Here is a 21676-nt window from a genome sequence, read left to right as displayed (position 1 = left end):
CTGGCTCCTGCTCCACATGGTGATACCCCCAGTGCCCCCGCAAACCTCACTCATCTGACGAGGGGAGAATGACCCCTTCTGCCAATCGGGCCAGGTTGCACTGTGTGGTCTCATGCCATCTAAACTGCATTGAGGGGCGAGATTTGGAGAGAAAAGCAGTTGGGCAAGAATTTGATTTTAATTAAAATGTATTTACTACAGAGAAGAGCTTAATGGGGGTTTGGTATGTGGGTGGGTGGAGGTGCGGAGTGGATAATAGGAGGGAGGTCAGAATGACATGACTTTCTGAGAGGTGAAAAGCATGAATTCCTTCTGCAAGTTCATGCGCGCCCCGGTCTGTACCAAGCTAGCAAATGGCCCTGTGTCCCTCCATTCCCTTCCTCACCGCATGCAGTTTTCAATCAAGTGTCCGCCTCTCTCCCACGCTGTCTGATGTTTCAGGAGAAACTGAGTCGCCCCAGTGCTAGGCATGGGGCCCCGCCTGGCATAGCCAATCCGCACATTCCAGTCCTCTGGCTACCCTATGGGTTCAGGTGGGCATGTGACCCAATCCAGGCAGAGTGGGTTTCAGGACTCCCGCTTGGAATGCCAGGCCAGAAATGTTCTCTTTGGGATAAGGTTGCTTGTGGCAACAAAAGCTGTTGGCACTGGCTGCGATGAGGAAAACCAGCCTGAAGACAAAGCCAACACAGAGGAGGGCAGAGCCAGGAGAACTGCATTGGAAGGTAACTGGAGCTCTTACTTCCGGTCTCTTCTGTGATAGGAGTCTCTTTCTCTCCCGTTGTGGTCAGGCCTCTTCGTACTGCATGTGGAACACACTGACTGCTAACCCTGACTTCGGTGGAAAGAGACAGCTCTGTCTATACTCTAGTCCTAAAGATGAAATCTGGGGGCAGCCCGGGTGGCTCAGTGGTTTAGGTGCCGCCTTCAGTCCAGGGCGTGATCCTGGAGACCCGGGATCGAGTCCCACGTCGGGATCCCTGCATGGAGCCTGCTTCTCCCTCTCCCTCTGCCTGTGTCTCTGCCTCCCTCTCTCTTTGTGTCTCTCATGAATAAATAAATAAAATCTTAAAAAAAAAATAAAGATGAAATCTGCTTGGACCATGGGCATGTCTGGTGGACCAGGCCTGGGAGCTGCCCCGTCTTACAACCCAGAGAATGTATAGAGCTCAGGCTCAGATGTCAGCTAGCCAGATTCACCCTGCCATATGCAGGCTCCAGGGAGACCTTGGGTGAGGGATTTCTTCGAGATTTCATTTTCTCATCTCCAAGGTATGGATAATAATTGTATTCACTTCAAATATACAAGTTCAGTGATGGAAGTGGCCATGTCCCTGACCTGGAATCGCCCATAATAATACCTCTTAGAGACTCTTGTTCTCTATATCCTTCTTAAGATCAGCTCTCAATTTATTATTCAAAAACCCAGATACATCACTTACTTTGCATCAGTCACTGTGCTATCAGGCACATCTCCCTATTACAGGTGAGGAACTTGCTGTCCAGAGAGGTTAAGTCATTTGCCCAAGGTCACACAGCTAATAGGTGGCAGAGCTGAGATTCAAACTCAGGCATCTTGACTTCAGAGACTATTACTAACTCCTGAGTCAGGACATCTCTGAGAATAACTGCACTCCACATATTTGAGGGGTAGGTATATGACAGATGGATAGATAGATAAACTTGAGTGAGTGCCCTCCGCCCTCCTCCATGAGCTAGAACAGAGAAAATATCCCTGTCTCTGCTCCTAGCCAGCTGTACTGTGGAGGGTTTGGGAACTGCCTCCCTAGCTCCAATTACAACCGTGTGCTCTAGAATGGGCTTCTGGTTTGCATGAACAGGAGTCCGCTTGAAACGCAGGTGTGGCCCCGCCTGCCTTGAGGGTGCGTCTGTGGCATTGTTGAACCTCTTGCGTCTGTAAGGATGAAAATTATGCCCTTGTATTTCACAGATGGCTTTGAGCACACACACACACACACACGCACACACACACACACACTTCCCAGGCTATTTGGGGCTGGGGCTAGACTATTTTCATGACCCTGTGTCTCTTCCTCTCACCCCCTGCACACCTAGTCTCTGTCTCTGTTTGCTCTGGTAGGTCATCTCTGGCCTGCTCTCATAGCTCTCCCACACCGAGTTTCCCATCATTGCTGCCAACATGCACACATTCCCTAAAGTGCTACAGTCTCTCTGAGGGCATTATTGAATTTGACAGGTGCCATTTCTTCCCTGAGCTGTCTCTGGAAAACCCACTGAAAATGTGGTAGGCCTGATGAGTTCCTCTGACCTTGAAAACATTTATATGCCTTATCTATGAAACATAGAGCGTTCTGAGGCCTATCAAGAAGATAACGGGCTAGAACAAGGCCCCAGTGATCTTGCTTCTTATACACTTCTGTGTCCCTTTGAGGGAGGTACAAATGTTTCCACTCCCTGGTTTAGAAAGTCCTTCTCCAAAGACAGCTCCCAGCGTGGCCTGGGGCCAATCAGCATTTTCTCATCATTTAAGAAGGTCATTGGACTTTGTATAGATACCAGCCTTCCGCTCCCTTCCGAAAGCCCAAAGTTGTGCTGATAGCAGCTTGGGGAGGAACTGGTGAGAACCACACCCACTATTTTACCTCTTCCTGGACCAGAAGCACAGGAGGAAGAGGTCCAAGGGCAGGGACCCTCTCTCAGTTGGAGGGGGAGATGGTATAACGCTTCTCCCTGGTGGTATAACACTTCTCCCTGCCATTCGAGTGCTGTGAGAGGCATCCTGGCTTCTCCATAGAAAATCTTTGCATGGGAATCCACTGAGTTCAACTCTGACCTTTCTTCAAGCAAATTGCTAGGCTTGAAATAAAAGGAAGCCAGGCCTGACACCCCCACAGGCGTCTTGGAACACCGTCAGGTAGATAAGCAATGATGACGGAGATCACCAGCTGAAGTCTTCTCGATGGAGGCACGTATGTGCTGGTAAACCCATGGCTTCCAGTCTGAGATGCAGATATTTTTAGGGATGAATCTGGGCCTTCCTTCTCTCCCTCCCTCTGATGCTAATGTGGCCATCTGCATCTCCCAGACAACCTTCACCAGCACACATTCACCGTTCCTGAGAGGAGGGGGCGGGGGAAGAGATTATTATTAAATATAGCATCCTGAGCCGCTGCACGACGAGTGCGAGTTTGCCTGTGTGCTACCAGAGAGGTGGGGGCCTCTGAGACCTGGAACCCATTCCCACACTCCGTGACACTCATAAGCACCTTCCCTTTCCTGGGGCCGCAATTTGTTTTTTTATTTATCTGTTAAATGAGGGGCTTAGATGATATTTCCCTCTCTGGTCTGCTCTAACTTTGCATAACCTTCTCTTTGAAGAGCTTAGTTGTATAAACTCCCGGACACACAGTTCAGTGGGCGATGCCATGGTTGCTGCTGTGCAGGTGGAGCTGTCATCTCCTAATCCTCATTTCTCTGTACTCTCCAGGGAGATGGCCAGAAAGAGTGGCTTGTGAGTGATGGTGATGGGCTCTCACTGCTGGCTCAAGAGGTCCCAAAGCTATCTCCATCCAGGCACTTAGCTCCCAGGAGCTCCCAACTTGCCCTAAAAGCTCACCTAAGCAAGGGTCTTTCTTACTTACCTGAGCCCCCGAGTTAAAAAAGTGGAGTGGGAAAAACAAAACACAACAAAGTTGGGTGAGGGAGAAGAGCAAAGGTCCTAGGAAGGCAGTGCTAAATTTTAGTCTTTGAGCTACTAGAACTTCTATACTGAGCAGTGCTCTCCTTGCAAAATTGGGTTGGCCCAAAGTGTTCCTGAACTAGAGTTAAATTTCTTTGACTTGGAGAACATTGTGCTAGAGATAAGGTGATTGAAATTAGAAAAGATAAAAGCAATAAAGAATACAGCTGTCATAGCACCTGGTACTTCTGGTTATTTATCAGCTGTGCTGTGAGTTACATGAAGGCAGGAACATCCAGCTCGCAGGAGCATTTGTGAATTGAATCAATGACTATCTCCAGCTCCAGCTCCATCCCCAACAGGGGTGTCTCAGACCTAGGCCAGAAGGAAGAGGCCTTCTGTGTCCAGGGAGGCTTTGTGCTGGGGGCAGAGGCAGCCCTGTTTGCCGAAGCTCCTGTCTAGGGTCTCCTCTGTCACTCTGTAAGTAAAGCAGGGCCATGCTGGTCTCACCTGCTGTCCCTAACAGTGCCCAGGCCTGAGCTCAATAGGATGTTTGGGTGGGCAGGCCCCAGAGCAGCTCCTTTGGAGATAGACACGGCCTGTCCAGTGCTCTAGAGGCGTAAGCAGGGCTGTAGGGGCCCAGTGCACAGTAGTTAGGCATGCAGATTCTGGGATCAGATAGCTCTGGGCTCAAATTCCGACCTTGTTACTTATTAACCATGTGACCTTGAAAAGTTACTTTACCTCACTGAGTCTCAGTTTCCACATCTGTTAAAGGGAACGATAACAAAGATACAGACCTTACAGCGCCATCAACAGGATTGAGAAAACGTGCAGAGAGAGCACGCCATCAACTGGCATCACCCGCAATGTTCTATCAGAGCAGAGAGCTGCCCCTCTGAGAGCCACTGCTGACTTTTACAGACTGAACAGGGACAGCTTTTGCTGCAGTTCACCTGCAGGAAGTTGACTGAACTCCGAAAATGCTAAGAGAACTACCAGGTAGGACAATCCCCGAGAAAACCCAAAAGTCCTGGAGTAGGCTCACCTGGTAAGGGGCAGAGAGAACCAGATAAGGCCCAGGTTTGTTAGGGGCAAACTTCATTTTGTACCTGCTTGGCAAGGAAACATGTAGACCTCTCTAGAGGGTGGTCCGGTGCTGCGGAAATTCCAGCAGCCTGGAGCCACAACACTCTTCTCTCACTGCCCAAGCTTGCCTGTTCTGCTCTCCTGGGTCAGCTCAGTTCCAAAAATATTTATTGATGCCTGCTCTGGGCCAAGCTGGTGATAGACCCTGAACTCCAGAGGTGAGTAAGACACGGCTCCTGCCCTGGGGATCCCTGTTTCATGATCACTACTAAATGGGGGCGGTCTGCACAAGTTGTTGGTAGTATTTACAGCTTCCCACGACTTTACACCCCTCACTAGGCCCCACAGTGTTCACCCTGAGTTTTCTGTGGATGGTGCTCTCTGCAGCTGAGGGGGTATGGGCAAGCCAGGAGCGTGGGCAGAGCAGAGACTAAGGCAGCCATTTGACAGCCAAGAGAAGAGGGTGCTTAGGTGATTTGACTAAGGTAGCCCCACCGCCCCTCTTCCCACCACCTGCATCCTTTTTTATTTTTATTATTTATTTATTTATTTAATTTATTTATTATTTTTTATTGGAGTTCACTTTGCCAGCATATAGCATAACACCCAGTGCTCATCCCGCCAAGTGCCCCCCTCAGTGCCCATCACCCAGTCACCCCAATCCCCCCCCCACTTCCCTTTCCACTACCCCTTGTTCATTTTCCAGAGTTATTATGCTGAGCGAAATAAGTCAATCGGAAAAGGACAAACAGTATATGGTCTCATTCATTTGGGGAATATAAAAGTTAGTGAAAGGGAATAAAGGGAAAGGAGTGAAACTATCGGTGAGGGTGACAAAACACGAGAGCCACCACCTGCATCCTAGGCAGGCCAGTCCAGGGGAGCGGAAGAGCCTGTCCGCTAACGGGGCGTCTGCTGAAGCCCAGGGGAGTCGAGGGGCACAGCGGGGAGGGAGGTCCACAGTCGGTCCAGGACGGGCCAGGCTGCTCGCTCGCTTGCAAAAGGGGAAGCTGCGGCTTGCTTCCCAGCTGCCCGGGCCGAGGCGCGGCCCTGCCTCTCCCTCGACGCTGGGACGCGAGCAGCCAGGTTCTCATGCGGCAGCTCCGTGACGCGCCCCCTTCCCGCCCCCTTCCCGCCCCCGCCGGGCCGAGCCGAGCCGGACGCCCCCAGCGCCCCGAGCGCCCCGAGCGCCCCGAGCCCGGCTCCCGCGCCCGGCCGCGGCCCACGTGCGCCCGCCGGCAGCCGCGGTGACAGCTGGCCCCTGGGGGCGGGGCGGGCGCGCCCGGGGGCGGGCTCCGCGCCGCAGCGCCATTGGCCGCGGGCCCCGGGCGGGGGCGGGCCGCGCCCCCGGCTGCGCTGCGATTGGCCGCGGCCCCGGGGGCGGCTCCGGGGGGGCGGCCGGGGCGCACCGAGCGGGCGCTCCTCGCCGGGCCCAGCCTGCGCCGCCGCGTCTCCAGCTCCCGGCGCCGCAGGCCGCCTGCGGGTCCCGGCCGCGCGTCCGCGGGCCTCGGCGGAGGCGCAGCTGACCCGGGCTCGGCCCCGGCGCGGATCCCGGTGAGGGGCCCGGGGTGCGGGGCTCCCGGGAGGGGGCGGGCCGGGGACCGTGGCGGGGCCGGCAGGTGCGGCCGCAGCATCTCTCCCCGCGAACCCCGGGGCGCGCGCGGGCAGGTGGCCGAGCCCAGGGAGCCCGGGGCTGCCCGGCAGGTCTCCGGGAGGGGCTCAGGGCGCGCTCGGCGCCCGCCCCGCGCCCCCGAGCTGCCCCCGGCGCCGCCGCAGCCCCAAACCCGCAATCCCGAGCCGAGCAAATCCCAAACGGCACCGCGGAGGGGGCGCGACCGCCCGCGCCCCGGGGCAGGGCGTCCCCGAACTTTGCCTCCCGGTGATGCGGGTTCAGGCTCCCCCCCCGCCCCGGCCTTCTCGGGCGCTCCCCTCCCCGCCCCGGCTCCCCTCCCTCCTTAGCAACAGGAAGTTGAGTGGGGCCAAATGTCAGTGGCCGGGCCGCCTGCGGCTGCGGCTGGGACCGGGACCGGGACCGAGGCCGGGGCCGGGGGCCGCGAGGTGGCCCGGGCGCCCCCAGCAGCCAGGCGCGCCCCAGGCCCCGAGCGCCCGCCGCGCCGCCGCCCGCACAGCCCTGGGGGAAGGGGCTCGTGCCCCGGGCGCCGGCCGCTGACCTGGCTTCCAGGCCGGAGCGAGCGGGGTTAACTCCATCCTAGGCCAGCCTGGGGCAGAGCCGGGAATCGCCCTTGCTGGATGGGGAGGAGGCGTGTGGAAACCAGAGCGAACGCGCGCCGCTTTGCACAGCGTTAATTCCGTAACCCGGGTTCTGGGTTTTCAGGCCCAAAGAGCTTGTATCTGGAGCCCCTCCGACCTCGCAGGACCCTACGGCAGCGTGCGGACCCTCTGGCTGTCAGCCTGGCTTCCTGCCCCTAGTCGTCTGTGGTTTCTGTGGAGGGTGAAGTCACTAACTGGCCCCCCCGTGGGCAGGTCCTCCGGAAAGAAAGCCGGAGTGGGTTGGCCCTCTGGTGTTTATGTGCCTGGGTGCCCTCGCTCCTGGGTCAGCTTGGTTCTCCTTCCCTACCCGGAGAGGGCGAGCCCAACAAGTGGGCCTCGAGTGCCCAGGGCAGCCGCAACGGATGTTCTGAGGAGTAAGAACTCACCTTCGGACAGAAGACAGATTTATTACCTGCCTACCCACCCACAGGTCCTGCCCTGTGGCACCGCAGCAGCGGATTTCACGGTTACTCTCCAAAAACTCAGGTTTGCCCTCCTCGTCTCAGAAGTGGGGAAACAGACCCCCAGGTAGGGTAAGTGGCCAAGGTCACCCAGGAAGTGGCTGAGCTCGGATTTGGACCGGGCTCGGCCAGAACTAAATCCAGGGTTCTTACTGCTGCCCCGTGGCTGTAGAGAGCGCCGTGCCCCCAGGATCGTGGCTCTACTGTGCTGATTGGAGCCTCCTGGACTTTGAAAAGATTCTTAGGATTCAGAGGCTGCTGCTTTAGCAAAGCACTGGAACTGAGCCCGGTTAGCCCAGGTTGTTGAACCCGCAGACCACTCGCTCGCCCTGTCCTCCAGTCAGGGATGAAAGGCTGGTAATGCTGTTAGGTCCTGCTGTAATGGGAAGGGGTCGATCTGCTGGTGTCTGGGTGCTGTCTGGGGGGTGGCGGTGGGGAGGAAGCCTGCCTGTGCCCATTGGTTGACTTGGTCTTACCTCTGAAAGCTGGCTCCTGGGATGGTCTAGAAAGACTATTAAATAATCTCTACCTTAGATCCGATTCTAGTTTTGTTTGTTTTGTTTCGGGGCGACAGTTGTTGAGGTGTATTAGTTATGGTTGTAAGGTGGTTGAGATCTTCAGTTTGAGCATAACTTCACAGAAAACGACATCACTCTCCTCCATGCCTCCTTCCTGCAAGTCCCGGAGCTCAGGCTTTCTGCTCATCCCTCTCTTCTCAGAGAAAATCATGATTAGCCCGATACCAACCAGTTGTCCTTCAGTAAACAGCATCTTATGGACTAAGGCTGGTTTTAGCTTGTTCATTGGAGGCCCATTCCCAGGAGCTGCAAGGAGAGGAGGAACAGCTGAGGAATCCTCCTCTGCCTCTAATTGGGGCGTGTCTCTTCTCTCGGCCCATGTCCTTACCCTCATCTGGGTGTGCCTGTCAACCATGGACCTGCCCCTTTCACTTCCTGCCTTCTTGGTGCAGAGCCTTGATTCTGGCGGGAGGGGTAGGGTATGGGTGCAATAAGATTTGGGCTGAACATTGCTCACCTTAGAAGCCCTGCCAGGGCTACAAGTCTATTGTTTTAAGAGCCAGGGAAGGGAATACTGTTTATCATGCTGGGACTTTTCATCGTTTATATCACTAGGTTCCCCCACATTAGCCCTTCAAAGAAGTAGCTGGGTTGTCCCCATTTTACAGATGAGGAGACTGAGACTGGGGGAAGGTTAAAACTCCCTCCTCTCCCCGTCTTTCACATCGCCAGCGAGTAACTAAGCTAGGATCCTGGTCTCAGTCTGTATGAATGAGATTTATGAGGTGAGTTAAGTATTGAAGGAAGCAGAAAGAAAGCAGAAAAAGCCCGTGGGCTGTGCTCTGTACTCTGGAGGGTTGGTGCTTGCAGCTCCTCTGCTGCACTCACTATTCCCCGACTTCTGTAGTAATTCTTTATGACCATGGCTTCCCACCCTACTGTGAAATGGCTTTTAGGACACTCGCAAAACTTAACAGATTTCTTTCCTGGTTCCTACAGATCCTCCTCGCTCTTTGCTCCGTATTCCCTTATTCCCTTAGCCTTTTGTACCAGTCTTCATTAAGCCGTCCACCACGATGTACTGCAGTCCTGTTTTAACCTATCCACGGACGTCTTCAAACACAAAAATAGAATCGTCTAGTGAGCCCCACATACTCATTATCTAGTTCAACAGTCATCAAGACTGTGCCGGGCTGGCTTCATCTCTCTCTTTTTCTCCCCTCCTCTCCTTTGTGAAGTATTTTAAAGCAAATCTCTGATAATCATGTCATTTTTGCCCCTAGCTAATCCAGTATATATCTATTTGTAAAAGAATGTTTTTTTTTTTTTTCATAACCGATTACCATTCTTGCATGTAATGAAGTTAACAGTAGTTCTTCGGTCTCATCTGACCATATACAGAGTTCCCTGATTGTCTCAGAAAGGACCTTCGTAGTTGGTTTGTTCGAATCAGGATCCAAGTGTGCATGCTGCATTTGGTAGCTAGTCCTTTTATGCCTGTTTTAGTCTGGAGCGGCTTCGCCTCCACTTTTTTAACCAGCCATGACCCTCTGGCTTAAGTGCCCAGCTAGCTCCCCCACTGGCCAGCACACCCCTCGAGGAGGCTGGAATCCACTGCTGTGGCGAGCTGGATCCCCGTGTGGCATCTGGGATGGGGCGGAGGCTTGCAGAGCATCTGTCCAGTGGTGTCGCCGCCTGAATGGACCCTGTCCTGGGTTTGTGTGACTGCCCGTGACTGTTTAGATAAGAGGTCTAAAAAAAAGATGACTTGCTCGCGTGTGGAGGTTTCCTCAGCAAGCGTCAGTCTGTAAACATCGTGAAATAATAGGAGAACTATTTGCTGTGCTCACTGCACTGCTCTAGTTTGCGGTGGGGAGCCCAGATGGCTGCCTTTGTGCCCCAGTCAGCAGCTGGTCTCCCCCCCCCCCCGCCCCCAACGCCCTCCCCATCATCTGTGGGGCAGACGGGGACTGAGGTCATTTCTGCTAGAGCTTGGAATCCCTCCTTACTCGGCCACAGGCATCACCACGTTCTGACCCAGACGCTTGGCACGAGGGCTGCACGGAGAACTCTGCACACCTCTGTCTGGGCTGCCGCCCTTCCCTGGGCCTTCACACGCCTCCTCGGACCTGCCCCACACCTGGCCACCTGTGGAGCCTTTCTCAAATCCCTATTTGTCAGCAGCTGGCCAGTTGGGACAGACCACAAACACTTATGACCTTTCAGTATCTTGTCCGAATTTGTGGTGAAGGGATAGTGTCACCTCTGGCACCTTTGTGGGCATCCTGATGAAGGAGACTGGCAGCTCGGGAGGGAAGGAAGAGGTCTGCCTCACTCCTGCTGGATTCCCTGTCAAATCGCCATAAGGTCTGGCCCACCGAGGAGGGCCCCCCCCCCCCCCCCCCGTGCAAACAGCCCTCAGAATGAACAATTGTTTTGTCTTCCTTTTGTTTTTGTCGTTGTTTGTTTTGTCTTGTACCCCCCCATATAGTCTTTCCCACTAGTTAGAAATATAACAGAATTTTTAAGTCCTTCTTTAAAAAAAAAAAGATTTCATTTATTTATCCACGAGAGACACAGAGAGAGAGAGAGAGAGACAGAGACAGAGAGCACGAAGAGAGAGGCAGAGACTCAGGCAGAGGGAGAAGCAGGCTCCATGCAGGGAGCCCGATGTGGGACTCGATCCGGGGTCTCTAGGATCATGCCCTGGGCTGAAGGCAGCGCTAAACTGCTGAGCCACCCGGGCTGCCATAAATCCTTCTTTTTTGATGGCAGTGCTACAGTTGATTCTTTTTCCTTTATCTTTTGTCATCTTTTGAGTATTTTCCCAAAATGTTCACAAGAAAAACTTTTTTTTTTTTCTAATGGAAAATCCAAGAATTGGTTTTTTTCCCTCTTAAAAAGAGAATTTTCTTCAATGTGGATGGTCATACAAAATTATACATGGATTTTGTGTGGCTGTGTATGTGAACAAGGTCACAGAGCCATTGGGATCTTGATATTTGCTTGTTTTATTTATTTGTTTTATGAATTATCCTATAGAACTTACCTGAGTTTCCACAAATTAGAGAATAAAGAAAGCTGGGACTTCAGAGATAGGAAGCAATGGAACCCATGCAGCCTCATCCTCTCTCCTATTTTACCTCCTCCCTTTCCCCTTTCCTTCCTGAGAATGAAATCATTCTAATGGTAGGCTCTTGATTTTGATTTTTTTTACTCAGGAGAGGTTGAGCTCTCAGAGGAACACAGAATGACATGGTCATTAAGGCAAGGTCGGCAGGGCGAAGCTTCAGGCCGGGATGGCCTGTCTTGTCCTCTTGGGAAAGTGCCTGATAGCCAAACACCCCGCTCAGCTCACTTTGGGGGGCAGGGGGCCCTGACCGCTCCCTCCACCATTTCTGTTTCCTCCCTGCATCTTCTCCAGAGGTAGAAAACATGACTGGTCTGCACTGATAAGTCTCCTCCTTTCTAAAAGCACCGATCATCTGGTCTCACAAACTCAGGGCTGGCAGGGATGATAGGGGACGTGGGGCCCTCTGGTCACAAACAGAATTTCACTGCAAGGCCAGATCATGGTGAAATCTGATTTTTGAGACCCTTCCCTTCTCTGTTAGCTGCTGAGAAAGGGTCCATTGCTGTGCCCCATATGAAGGGCAGGGCTGGTATCGTTTCTTAAATGCAATTGCTCTGTACCCTTCACACACCTAAATACTATCGTAGATCATCCTAGGAAAATGTGGCCTGTCGCCCTGGTGGCTGGCAGGGAATTGTGTGTGGACGGTGCTGGTGTTTTTAAGGTTGGGCTTGTGGTGAGTTCTTTATTTGCAGTAGTGGTTCTCTCCCCTGAGGGTCAGGGTAATTTCCGTGCCTGCACCCCACCCCGAATCCCCACCTCACAGCGGAGGGGTGGCCCCCCCCATCCCTGGCTGCATTTGCATTCCTTCCTAGGCCTGGTCAGATTTCTCTTTGGGGAATACACAGGTAAAGGCGTCTCTTGGAGGAGGGATTTGTTTCCTGCTGCTTTGGGGCTCAGGTCCCCCCCAGCCCCGCCCCCGCCTAGAGGGATGTCCCGAGCAGATATCCTTTCTGCTGGCAGCAAGAGGAGGGTTGCAAGGAGCTGGACGGTGGCTTTGGATCTCCGAGCTGCCACCAGAGAAGGTTGTGAGCTCCTGACACACCCAGTCCAGTGGCCCAGCCCAGCCATGCCAGAGGCAGGAGTGGGAGTTTCAGAACATCCTGTCCTGGCCTTGCTCCTGTCGTATCAATGTGCTGCAGCAGATGCGGAAACCAGGGCTTTGCTCTGGTGACTCTGAATGGCTGGCCTGGGCTACTTATCTGGGTACTGATTGTAACGAGTGAAGATTTGCAGGATCTCAGGGTTTCACTTGTACCCGGGGCCAAGAGATGAAGTGTAGGGGGAGGATGGAGAGGTTTCAGGAAAAAGCTGCTCAGACCCTTTGGTCCCTGGGAGAGTTGCTGCCTGGAGCAGAGCAGGCCCAGGGCCTGCCGGGGGGCCTTCTAGAGCCGCTGAACCCTCTGTCAGGTAACAGTTCATCCTGGAAGAGCAGGAGGGGATACTGAGGTTAGGACGCCGAGGTCGTGGCTGCTGTGAAGTCAGAGCGCAGGTGGTGGCTCCTGTATTAGGAGAGCAGGCTTTTTGCACAGCTTGATGCAAAGGTGAGGTGAGGAGACCCCTGCAGGAAGGAGGTAGGGATCTGATCGCAGATGAAAGGGAAAACAGAAGAGAGGAATAGACAGGACCATGGGGGAGGCCTCCTTCTAGACTTCAGAGAGACGACTAGGTCCATCTCTTTTCTCAGGGAACGTCCTGTGCGGCATGTGCAAATGGTCAAGGCCTTGGGGACCATGGGGTCCATGCCAGGATAGCTGCTCAGCTGCCTGCCTGGAGCTGCCAGACAGGACTGTTGGGTAGGAAGGAGGAGGCTCTGGATGAGGTCTCAGGCTTGTTCTGGATTCTAGGTTTGTGGCAGCCAAGGGCCCAGCACTCCTGCTCGCTCCAGGTTTCCATCTCTAGCCTGGGCGTGTCTGTTATCTTGTACCTGACATCATGGACTCTCTTAAAAAATGACTCACCCACCCACACAGAGACACACATGCACAGGGATGCAGGGTGCCCCCCCCCCCCATGCACAGACGGTGGCAACCTACTCATTCACTTAGGACAAAGGTCATCCAATGAAAAGTCTCTCTTCTTCCCGTCCTCCAGCTCTCCCTTTTCTTCCTCAGTGGCATCTGCTGTCACTAGTCTCCCGTGGATCCTGGCAGCAGAATCCAGGCCTCGATTTGCACCCGTCTCCCCCTTGGCTCCTCTTTGGACCTGCTGGGAAGCAACCAGGATGAGGAGTGGCAAGGCCCACAGGGCTCCCGAGGCTCGGTGGTTACTTGAATTAGCCAAAGCTTGAGTATTGCCCCTCCCCCCCTACTTTGCCACCTCTCCCCATGCAGAATTTCCATGTGTTAGATTTGTGGGTGCAGAGAGCCTGGGCGTTGAGAATACACCTCAGGGGCCTGTTCTGGATATAGGTGATATAGGCACAAACAGGCAGTCCCACTAAGACAGACCTGGGTTCAAATCCCAGCCATGTGGCCTCGGGCAAGTCCATGAACACTAGTATTTTAGTCTATATAAAGGAGGTCATTACATCTATCTCAAGGGGTTGATGTAGATATGGAATTAAAATAGTTGTTTGTGAAGCACCCTGCATAGATAGGCACTCAGAAATATCTTCCACTTTTAAGGAGTGACCCATTTTCAGAACAAATGACACTGGCCTGGAATCATCTGAATTCCTTCCTGGAAATTCTCTTGGTGGGTTCCTGAGCTCTTATTTCCCTGCAGAAGGCAGCCAGTTCTCCATTTTCTGTCCAGTCGAGCTCCTCCCCACCTCCTCCCACCCTGGGGAGCCCAGCCTGTCCACAGCACCCCCTCCTTCTGTGTCCCTCCCCACCCACGCTGGTGAGCAGGACGCTGCTGGCCGCCTGGGGAGGGCTCTGGGCTGTTTATGGCTGCTCTCCGGAGTGTTTATGTTGTGATCTCTTCAGAAGCTCCTAGCAGATGTCTGGTTATTGCTGAAACTTCATCTTTATCTTCAGCACGAGAGAAGAGAGAGGCTATTTTTAAAGATGTTTAATTGGCATGGCTGCACAGAGCGGCCTAGATTGCCTCCAAGCTTTATTCTGCATCGCTCCTGCTCTTTACCCGCTCTGAAACCTTCCGATCCAGGCTGAGAGACCTTATATGTCCTGCTTTTAGAGCAGCACTTAAATTTGGCAAGCAGTTGTAATCTCTTAAAAAGGTAGGTCAGGAAAGCAAAGGCGACCAGCTGTCTTTTTCCAGGCTGGGACAGATGGCAGCGTGAATGAGGAGCATTTCTGTGTCCATAGATACCAACACCTGCCTCCAGTTCTGACCCTTCCTTTCACCTGTGGTGGTGCACCCTTTCCCCCTCCTCCCCCGGCTGCCTGCTGACCCGCTGGGAGATCTTTAACATTGCCTTTCCCTTCAGACCCGGGTGGGGTTCAAGGTGAGTCGGGAGAGGAACTAGGGTAGGCTCAAATGATACTGACCTCCCGGGAGGGAGGGAGAGAGATGGAGGCCATGAGTCACAGGACTTTGGGATGTCAGACTGGAAGGGCCCTCTGAGATCATCCAGCTCTCACTCCTGCCACAGTGGTTTTTGCTTATGGGGAACCCAAGGCTCAGGGGTCTGTTGGTACTGAGCAGAAGCCAGGGAGCCGTGGTTCCTTGCTCAAGGTCATGCAGCCAGATGGGAGTCAAGTCTCTTCTCCCTCCACCATTTCTGCTAAGCCGTGATCTTGTGGTTTGTCTTGGGCAGCTTTAATTGCACTTGGCCATCACTTTTGAGGACAGAGCCCCACCCCTTTCTCACAGCTCTGGCATTCTTCGAATTTAGGATGTGTACACTTGTAGCACTGGCTTGCTCAATTGCTTGGTGCAAGATCCTTTGTCATCAAAAATATCTCCTCCAGAGCCTTGGAGGTGAAATTCTCACCTTTGTTTTCAGCAGGCCCTTATAAAAAATACAGAATTTAATGGCGAAGGATAGGTTGACAGATTAGTTTATCTCTGATTAGCTGTCAGCTGAGGCTGAACCTAAGGGGATGAGTCATCTGGAAGAGGTGCAGGAGGGAATCAGGACTGTAAATAAGGTGCCGTCAGGCAGGGCATGGAGCAACATGGCCAAGGCTCTTGAGCTCAGTGTGTAGCTGCTGTGCTGGGGATGCTGCGATGAATGACAGGAGCAGAGCCCCAGCCTAATGCGCGGAGGTGCATAGACAAGCTACCCATATATCAACGTAGAGTGTTGAATGTGCTTTGGAGAGCCTCATGGTGGAATCAGGGAGGGTTTCCTAGAGGAGGTGGCCCTTGGTGGTTGAGGTGGGTCTTGGAAAAATAGAATTTCCAAAGGCAGAGATGGCCAGAGGTTTAGCACCAAAAAATGTGGAAAAGTGAAGGCACATTCAGGATGCCACATGGTAGAAACATGGGGGCTGCCTAGGGGGCGCTGTGGAAGCTGTGGAAGGCTGGAATCCGGCCAGCCCTGAGTGCTAGGGGCTGCGTAGGGGGGTTTCTGCAGGTGTCAGGTGTTCGCAGAGCATTGTGGGCCAGCCTCTGAAGGGACTGATTCTCCCTTCCTTGGGGTCTCACAAGCACCTGAATATCCCCTTCAGGTGGGTGCTGCACACTTTGGGTTTATGTCCCCCGTGGAGACACGTGGGTATGCATGTGGGGCATAACTTATGTCTCCAGGCAGCTGGAACATGCAGGGGCTGGGCTGACTCCCCAGCCTTTCCCCCCAACCCCAGCCCTCTGGACACCTGGCCGTGGGGAGAGGACAGAAGCTGAGCTCAGCTGCCGCCAGTTCCAGTGTTAACCTGGCAGGTGGGAGGCATGGCAACCTGGTGCCCCTAAGGCTTTGACATTTGAGCAGGGTTGCCAGCACCTGTTCTCTGCCATATAGGCCTCAGAAACACCCTCGATGTATGTGATGGAATAAATAAATTGCTCCTACAGGCAGCAAATGACATGAGTTCAGCGCCCATGGGAGCTATTGTCGGGGGTGGGGTGGGGTGGGGTGGGGCGGGGCGTGTAGGGCACCGAACCAGCTTTCATCTTTCTTTTTTCTAGTATCGGTGCTACCAAAATGAGACCACATTGGTTCATTGATTGATCAGTTAATTGTTCAGTTTATTCCTTCTGCAACTGAGACTTCTGGAGTTTCCTTTATCTGACCCACGTTGTCACACTGCCCATGGTTTTCAGAGTTGTAAGACCTTTGTTTGGCCAGCCATTTGCTTTCACTGAGCTTCAAGTTTCTCCTGTTAGATAGGAGTGATAATATCCACCTCTCAGGGCGGCTGTGAGGATTAAATGGGGCAACGTACGTGGCACACCTATGGTGGTGCCTGGTACGCGGCGGGTGTAGAGGAGGCCCATCCTCTTCCAGCCCATCCCCGAATTGGCCCACAGGAGTCTGAGAGCATCGACATGGACGGGGCTCCTCTTTGCTTCTGGCCTCCCAGTCAGTACTGTTCCCTGAGTGTGAACTACCTTTAAGGAGTGACTTTTTAAGAGAATGGCTCCATCAAAGCACCTACGTGTGCGATGAAGAAAGATGAAGCACCTTTCCCTTTGTGGTGAGATCTCCTCCATCAGACCTTGGAGCCACAGGGCTGTTCCCGTTGGTGTTAGATTTCCCCACGTGGTGGCCCAGCCTGGGCTTGCACATCAGAGCTGACCTGTTCCATCTTTGGGCAGCTCCTCTCTGTCACCTCCCTGATGGCTCCCGATAGCTTCTGGCATTTGGTCCCAGTCTTCCTTCTTGGAAGCCATAGGGAACGAGTCTCCTCTTTCCCTCCACACGTCAGCTCCTCAGATACAGTTTTTGAATCCAGTCTGCGATACCACCCATCGGAAGGTGTACCACTATTTCGTGTACCTTCAGGAAAGAAAAAGTGCTTCCAGTTAAATTGTGGAACAAGACTTTGTGATCACCGAAAAGTTGTATATTTCCTGAAAGAACCCTTTTAGACTTTTTTTTTTTTAATTTAAATTTTTATTTTTTTTCCCTTTTAGACTTTGGATAGAAGTTTGTATCCCATAACACTTGTATGTACGGAAAAATGAAGACAAATTGGATAAGCCTTTTCTAAACCATCTGTAGTTTCAGAACGTGACTCTTCCAAGTCACTTTTTGACTCAGCCATCTTTGTGGCTCTTCTGACGCATTATTGTATTTTGGTAAAGCGGTGATGCTTTTCTTCATCTTACTTAGATGTTAAGGGGCTAGAAGTTACATTCTGCTTTCAGAGATTTTATGATTGAAAAAATACGCATCTTCTCATTAGTAAAACATGATACTAGTAAACAAGAGGCAGATTAGTAAAGATTAGTAGTAGAACAAAAGGGAGCCCTCTTGTTCTCTCTTAAGTCTTCCAGATTAATCTGTGATGTGAGTTCAGTTCTTTTTACCTTCTCTGTGGTTCTCCTCTGAGCAAACTCCCGTTTGTTCATATTTTTCTCCTACCCTGAGGGCAGCGCCCAGACCATATGTGGTTTTCGTGGTATTCACCTCCTTAGTTTAGGCCATTCTACTCCTCTTAATGCAGCCCAAGATCTCAGCAGCTTTTCTGGCAGCTACATCACACCCTTGACTCACTGACGTTTACTGCTGACCAGATCTTTTTAACACGTGGTATTGCTAAGCTGCATCTTCTCTGTCCTAAACGCGTGTGGCTTTAGAACTTCAATGCGGAGCCTCCTATTTTGCTCCCATCTGATTCAGAACAACCATTTCTGTTAAATTTCAACTTTGTTAAATTCGGTGCAACCATGTTCCATTGAGCTCTTTCAGGATCCTCTTTTAAGTACGCCTTCCATATCTTTGCTGGAGGGGAGGCGGGTAGGGAGGTGGTGTGGGATGGGGGTAACTGGGTGATGGGCAGTAAGGAGGGTACCTGACATGATGAGCTTGGGGTGTTATCACCACAGATGGATCACTGAACTCTACCTCTGAAACCAATAATACATTATATGTTAATTAATTGAACTCCTTCCATAGCATCACCTGAGTTGCTGATAAAATGCTTATCAGGAGAGAGCCCCCTGGCAGGCTACTAGAGCCTTCCCCTCAGGCAACATGAAATCTTCCATCAACTTGTTTTGGGAATGGCTGTCTAGGCTGCTCCTTTCCTGAGTCACTGTCCATTTGCTTTTCTGACTTCCGACCAGATGTCTTCTTGAATCTGGATATGCCATGGCTATTGCAATCTTCCATCTGCCACCAAGTATCCCCTCACAGAACGAAGTGGACTCTGGTTGACAGCACATGTTGGCAGTTCCCAGAGTGCCCCGAGACCACTTTCGGGTGTCCCCGGGCTGCCCCGCAGAGATGCAGCAGGAGTTCAGCGGTCTCATCTGCAAGAGTTCCCAATGCTCTGGGCCAAGGGACTTACAGTCACTGAAAATATCCAAATATATGTATTTTAAAAACCAAGCTTGTCCCCCATCCCAGCTCCCTTTCTCATTTTGGTGTTGGATCTTTGTCAGTCTAAAGATGGCTCTTTTATTTTTATTTTTTTTTAAATTTTATTTATTTATTCATGATAGTCACAGAGAGAGAGAGAGGCAGAGACACAGGCAGAGGGAGAAGCAGCCTCCATGCACCGGGAGCCCGATGTGGGATTCGATCCCGGGTCTCCAGGATCGCGCCCTGGGCCAAAGGCAGGCGCCAAACCGCTGCGCCACCCAGGGATCCCTAAAGATGGCTCTTTTAGAGAGGGGCCCCTATGCACCTGGAGTGGAACCGAGGTCCGACTTCCCAGGGCCCCTCTGTGGCTCTGGACCCCTTGGGTCAAGAAGACCTCCCCAGATCTTCCTGCCCTCTGCCCTCTGCCGTGCTTGCATCCTCTGCTTGCATCCTCTGGTTGACACGGGGACAGGCCTTGCATTACTGTCTTAGGGCTTTCTTGGTTATGCGTCCTTCTTCCAGTGATGGGACACTTTCAGTGATGGGGTTTTTAAACAACTGGCCTTAAAAAAAAAAAACAAAAACAACAACTGGCCTTGTCAAGGGCCCCCCGGTGCAACCACATGGTTCCTGCTCTGCACCATGTTACATAGTAGTTGTCTGTGTGCCAAGCGCCGGTATCAGGGCTTTGTAAACATAAACTCGTTTAATTCTTGTGCTAAGCCCCTGAGGTAGATGTTGTCATTTGCCCCACTTACCAATGAGGAAATGAAGGCACAGAGGGGTTAAGTGATTTGCTCAAGGTTTCACAGTTCGGGGAAGAGGGGGAGTTGGAGTCTCGCCAGCGTGTCCCCAGACTGTTCCCAGTCTATGGTGAGCGGCCTGCACCCCAAAAGGCTCCTCGCCCCACCCTCCTCCTCCTCCTCATCTCCCTTCCTCCCCTTCCCTCCTCCTCACCACTCCTCCGCCCTCACTCCCTGGTGGAACTGGAACTGCTTTTCAGAGTCTGAATCATGGACTTCCTCAATCTCTGGTCCTTCCGTGCTCCCAGCCATTTGAAGTCGGTGAGAGTCTCTGGCGCCAGCTTCCCCTTCTTGGTCTCCCAACAAATTTCGGAGGAAATGATTGCTTTTCCTCCACAGTTCCTCCCTCCTGGTCACTAACCCATTCTGCCGTTGTTGTGGGAATCAGGTTAGTCCTGTTTCTATGGATACTTCCTCCCTGTTCTGGAAGGTGAGGCCAGCCAAGAGATTTCAGCCAGTGGGGTTTCAGCCCTTGGCTGTGGTGTCTCCCACTCACCCCCCACACCCCCCACCTGCCCCACCTGAGCTCTTCCCTGGCTGGGCTGAGATCCCATCAGCAGCTGACCCCCATGCCCCCCCCCTCCCCCCGCCAGGGACCTTCCCATTATGGCTTCGTTCTTCTCTGAGCACACACCTGTGTTCTCCAGAACATTTTCCTTTGTTTCATGCTTTTTTGTTGTTGTTATGTAGAGATCCTCTGTCTCCCATCCCAAGTCTGTTCCTTGAAGAGATAAAAGCTGGCCACGGAGAGGTGTGTATCAGTCACTAAAGAAAAGAACAAACATTTAGATCTGCGTGTACACACATAAACATTGTCAGGGATGCAGCACAAGCCACTAGTGAGAGCGGCTCCCTGGTTCAGCGTGGGGGCAGGCCGGGCAGATGCCGTAGAAGGCACACATTTCCTGGGTGCTTTTGTGAGTTTTGACTTTTGAATGTATTTTCTACTCTAAATTAAAAAAGAAAAGAAACAAAAAACCCAGCCACAGACTACCTGGGACTCCTGCTTGGTGAACTGTGGAAAGAGTGTGACTCACCTGGTTGAGTCAGGGGCTAGTGACAGCCCACTGACCTTGCAGGAGGGATGCGAGGGGACCCTCTTCTACAGTCTGGTACACAGAGGGTCTGAGTAAACTGCCTCCCTCTGGACTCTCTTCTTTGAAGCTCAGAAGTAACTTGAGACTTTGCTGCCACTTGTTTTTTTTTTTTGCTGCCACTTGTAATCATGGTTTACTAAGAGCTCATGCTCCACAGGTGCGCATGAGCCTCAAGTGTTGGTTTTTTGCCATGACTCCCCTAAAACTCCCACCATGGTGTGTGTTTCCCTCCCTGTTGAATTTCGGTATTTGAGGTAACTGGAACGCTCTGAATGCCTGGGTTTGCCTCCAAGAATGATATACTTTCCTTTTCCAGACCTGCAGGACTTTACGGATCATTTCTTCACACATTGTACTTATCTGCCCGGCTCAGGGGAGCGTGATTAGAATGGGTCTAACACCCTTTGAAAGCAGAAGCTCATAACTGGGCTTGCAGATTACCAAGGGCAGAGCAGACCCTGAAGAAAAAATGCAGGGTATTGGGAGAAGCTGGTCCAGGCACCTGTAATTGAGGAAATGACCTGATTAGGAAGGTGACTTATTTACCTTGGACAGGTAATTGCGAAGCCGACTTCGAGCACCTACTGTGTGCCCTAAGCCCTGTGCTATGTAGATGGCAACGAGGGTAGGGCCCTGCCTCACCTCCCAAAGCATTCACCACATACTCAGGAAAACAAGACGTATATATATTTTTCAAAGCAGATCATAGAAGGCAAATCACAAGGTAGTTCATGACTAATTCCGTAAGACGGTAGAGATAGCAATGGGTGTGGGGAATGTTTCCTAGGGGCTGGAGAGGGCCCAGGAAGCTTGGAAGGGAAAGAGGGAAGATGGGGAGAGGAGGAGGCTGCATTTGATCTGAATCTAGAAGGATCCATGGAGTGCAAATGGGTACATGGAAGGAAGAGGAGAGTATTTCTAGTGGGTGTAGAGGCCTGGGGAGATGGGACATAGTTTAGTTTGAAGGTGGGCAGGAGGAAATGAGGCTGGACACATGAGTTTAGGACAGAGGCAGACAGTCTTCAGTATGACAGGGTGAGAGAGTGTGTGTTTGTGTGCACACGTGGGTGCAAATGAATGCCCTAAGTTCAGAACAGGGCCGGGAGGATATGGGCCGAGGGTCTCCTAGGGCATTTTTATAAATCCAATGGAGAATGACCTAGAAAGTGTTCTGACCTCTGTATATCTTAATCTAGACATCTACAGCCTCTGCTCCAGAAACGTCTTCAGGAGCAGAGAAGGAGGCCAGAGGCACGCTAGCTATT

The 21676-nt window shown here is 52.4% G+C and overlaps 1 protein-coding gene and 1 long non-coding RNA gene across 15 annotated transcripts in view; one reads left to right on the top strand and one right to left on the bottom strand.

Annotated features, from left to right (window-relative positions):
* Positions 1 to 6166: 6166 nt before the first annotated feature.
* MICAL2 (microtubule associated monooxygenase, calponin and LIM domain containing 2) overlaps positions 6167 to 21676 on the top strand; it is a 222473-nt gene continuing 206963 nt past the window's right edge. For 11 of the 12 annotated variants that reach the window (XM_072794051.1, XM_072794050.1, XM_072794049.1 and 8 more), the window contains exon 1: positions 6167 to 6304. The gene's annotated coding sequence lies outside the window, so the exon portion shown is untranslated. Of the gene's footprint in view, positions 6305 to 7085; positions 7508 to 21676 lie in introns of all 12 variants that reach the window. The other variant, XM_072794056.1, reaches the window with a different exon arrangement.
* On the bottom strand, positions 10573 to 19771 carry LOC140614778 (uncharacterized). 3 transcript variants are annotated; one of them, XR_012015556.1, is made up of 4 exons: positions 19469 to 19730; positions 16641 to 16981; positions 13170 to 13341; positions 10573 to 12694 (listed from the first exon to the last, which is right to left on the bottom strand). It is a non-coding gene; the product is annotated as an uncharacterized lncRNA (long non-coding RNA). The 3 variants fall into 3 exon arrangements; XR_012015555.1 differs by having other exon boundaries at positions 13170 to 13338; XR_012015554.1 differs by lacking the exons at positions 10573 to 12694; positions 13170 to 13341 and having other exon boundaries at positions 16210 to 16981; positions 19469 to 19771.

The sequence above is a fragment of the Canis lupus genome, chromosome 23, assembly GCF_048164855.1.
Source record: "Canis lupus baileyi chromosome 23, mCanLup2.hap1, whole genome shotgun sequence".
Classification (NCBI taxonomy): domain Eukaryota; kingdom Metazoa; phylum Chordata; class Mammalia; order Carnivora; family Canidae; genus Canis; species Canis lupus.
The sequence above is the reverse complement of the archived record's forward strand: the minus strand, read 5'-3'. Positions and strand labels throughout refer to the sequence as shown.